Source organism: Myotis davidii, unplaced genomic scaffold (assembly GCF_000327345.1).
Source record: "Myotis davidii unplaced genomic scaffold, ASM32734v1 scaffold327, whole genome shotgun sequence".
Taxonomy (NCBI): Eukaryota; Metazoa; Chordata; class Mammalia; order Chiroptera; family Vespertilionidae; genus Myotis; species Myotis davidii.
In genome coordinates this window covers 5,610,195-5,613,878 of record NW_006298628.1, presented here as the reverse complement: position 1 = coordinate 5,613,878, position 3,684 = coordinate 5,610,195, and the positions used below count along the sequence as shown (strand labels likewise).

Below are 3,684 nucleotides of genomic sequence, written 5' to 3'. Positions count from 1 at the left end.
ATCCCTTTCAAGGGCCATGATGGATCCCAGATCCTCTGACTCTCATTCTAACTTCGCCTGGTCCATCCCCCAGAGTGTGATCTCTCTAACAAGACCAGCAGGGTTGCATTGTCTTTGATTCATCATCACTAATTGGCCCCATTTTATTATTCACATTTATTACCTGATGTCCCCTTAACATCTTTATTTTTTTTAAATATTGTTATTGATTTTAGAGAGAGAGGAAGGGAGAGGGGGAGAGAGCCCTCTATGCCCTCAGCATTCTTGTTTAATAAAGGAAGGTGGTTTCTTACAGCAAACACTTTGATCCGTTGGCCTGTGGGCTTTCTCCAGATGAAGGAGCCAGCTCTAGGCAGGCCCGGAGTCCAAGTGTGTAGAATCAATGCTTGGCCAGTGATGGGTACAGTGGGTACATACTCTAGCTCTTTCCTCTCAGGTGGGGGGCAAGGAGCACCACTCTCTACAGGTGCTTGGTGGAGTGACGCCCAGCTGCCCACAGGAGTAAGCTGCTCATTCCATCATCCTACACTGGCCTCTATCCCTTCCCCGGATCACTTCCCAGGTTCCCTGAAGTGCCTTTAGGATGATCTTCCTAACAGACTATTTTATTTGAAACTCGTGCTGGGGACTGGTCCTGAGGGCCCTCCATCTATGACACTGAAAATCACATTAAAGACCCTCCAACCCAGGGATATTCACATAGTGGGGTGTGCCGCCGAATAGATTACAGAATAGGCCTAACAGCCTATAGAAACTCAGTACAGACTAAAAATGTTTGTACTATAATAATAAAAATCATATACGTCAGCTCGTTAATTTCTGGGCAAAGAAAGGAGAGAGTTAACACTTCATTCAACCAAAGCAAATTTCATTTGGATGAAAACCTCGATATAAAAATTGAACTGTTAATATACTAGAAGAAATCATGAGGCATTTTGAAACATAATTTTAAGCTTACCAAGGAACACACACACCATAAAGAAAAATATATACTAAATTAATATAAATAAAAATTATCTCTACTGAGTTATCAGTAGGCCTCACTCATCAGAGCTCCTAGGTGACAACCTTTTCCCAAAACAGGAGGTCACATGGAACTCTTCGAGGTTTTTTCGGATTCCATGATGAGGCTCTCTAGGGCCTCTGCCCCCACAGCAACTTGGTATCTGCTTTTGTTCTCTCATCTTCTGTGACAGAGAAGAGGCTCAGGACTTCTCCAAAAAAAAAGTGTTGTTTCTGGTTCACCAGCATTATGACAATACAGGCTCAGCACACCAGCCACACCTCCCAGCCGAGGTCCCGTCAGGAGCCCAGGTTGTTAGCACCCGGGGGTGTCCACCTGAAAATCAGAGCCAGGCCAGAAGTAGAAACTGGCCGGAAAAAAAAAAGCAACATGAGGAGTTTGGTTTTATCCGACCTATACATCCCTTACGGTAGAGAGGGATCCTCAAACCCATGTCATTGAATCTCCATCACCTGGTTCTTGATTCTTCCTCTGTAAAACCAGCTTAGAGTTCAAGCTCTCCACTGACTATCCTTGGAGGCAGCCATTCCATAAACCATATTCACCACAGTGACTCAAATTTGTTTCTATGAGACACCCACTTAGGCTCTATCAGCCTATTATAATAATCTGGGGAAGGTCAGTCTCTCATGTACAGCAACCATATGACTAGCTGATTCGTGTTTAAAAAATGAGGGCACTGACAGATCATCTGTTAGCTCCTTATATGCAATTTCCCTTTGAGAGTCAAGGAAAGTCAGGGAGGGAGTAGGACACTTACTATAAAATCTGTTTGTTTGGGTTTTTTTGTATTATGTTCTGCCAAATAGGTGACAGCTTCAACTTTAGGATAGTTCCTGGATAGCCATTCCTGTCTTGGACTAGCCATCCTGAGAACAGAGCCAGGGACATCTCAACTTGGTTGAGAGTCTTCTTATAAAATATGCAAATGAGAAATAAAATGAGAGTCTTTTCATCAAAATATTTGGAGGCCATGAAGTTGAGGGAGGTTGAATATGCTGAATGACAGAATCTGGTTCAAAACGCCCTAGACATCCTTGCACAAGACACCAAATCCCGCAGGATGAAAGGTCAGAGCCTTTCTGAGGTCTAGATGAGTAGTTATTAATGCACATAGCACATGAGCTGGGTAGTTCTAACTATATTTAAAATTTTGGGCCCAACTGGTGTGGGTCAGTGGTTGAGCGTCAACCTATGAACCAGGAGGTCATAGTTCAATTCCTGGTCAGGGCACTTATATATTTTTTTTTTAACTGGGAGAAGAACTGATTTGAACCACCCACACACCCTAACATTATTATTTCCTCTCAGTGCTTCTTCCTGAGGTGTACCATCATCAGTATACCTGTTATCAGGTAGAAGAGCTTGAGAACTGTTAGTCTATACTCTACCTACTGCAAATCTATAAGAAAGATAGAAACAGTTTCTAATGAAAAAGACATAGATGTGTACAAGATATTAACTTCAAGATAAGCCACACTTACTGCTGACCACTGTTGCCATTAAATTCTGAATGCCAACACTGATACATTGATGAAAGTGTATATTATTCAGCCTTAAATAAATTCTGCCATGTGCGACAACATAAATGGACCTGAAAGACATTACGCTAAGTGAAGTCAGTCAGTCACGGAAGTACAAATACTGCATGCTCCACTCGTTGAGATATTTAAAATAGTGAAATTCATAGAAGCAGAGAATAAAATAGGGAATTTTAGGACCTGGCGGCGGAGGAAGTGGGTTGTTGTTGTTCAATGGGTACAGAGTTAAAGATATACAAGAGGAATGAATTTTAGAAATTTGCTGTACAACATTGTGCCTATAGTTAACAATAATAGTATGATGCACTTATTAAGAGGGTAAATCTCATACTAAGTGTTTTTAACACACAAAAAGAACAAAGGGACAGAAAAACTCTTTAGAGGTGAAGAATAGATTTTTACCTTAATTTTGGAAATGATATTATGGTGCATGCATAAGTCCAAACTCATCAGAATGTATACAATAGACATGTAATTGTTTTTGTATATTACACATAGCTTAATAAAGCTGAAGACAAAGAAGAAACATCAAAATTTTATGACTTAGTTTTTCCTCCAACACCAGTTACTTATTTCCCATCCGAAAGTCTGGAAAATGGTCCCTGATGCACAGCGGGGAGAGGAAATATCCTAAGAGTCTATTCTCATGCCAGCGATGCCCTGATTCACATTCAACACTTCTCAGCCCACGTGACCCACAATGAATGAGACATCAAACTAAAATGCAGCTGTATCCCCCTAAGTCACCAAAAGGAATGTGGCTTATTATCACCCAAAGGCAGACATGTTGGGCTGTGCAACATGAGACACACATACATGATCTAAATGCATAAATCACATGACAGCTTTCTTGAAGGAAGATGAAGCAAGAAAGACACATAAGAGATGATCCAGGAAGAGCTGAAGTGAGGAATCCTAACCCATCAGGAAAAGGAAACAATGTTTCCCATCCATCTTGAAAAGGTTAGCCAGGAAAACAAACCTGGCTAATTTCCTAATCACCTGTTAATTAGGACAAACAGGACAAGGAAAGAGCACAGCTTCTGATGACAGCAGCCCTTAGCAGGGTATAAAAGGGGACCTGGGGCAAGCAGACTTCCAAACCTTCCAAACCACTTT

The 3,684-nt window shown here is 41.4% G+C and overlaps 1 protein-coding gene across 1 annotated transcript in view; it reads left to right on the top strand.

Annotated features, from left to right (window-relative positions):
* The window catches only part of LOC102763930 (keratin-associated protein 4-9-like), a 9,660-nt gene that overhangs the window by 800 nt on the left and 5,176 nt on the right, over positions 1 to 3,684 (top strand). The gene's annotated exons all lie outside the window — the stretch shown is intronic.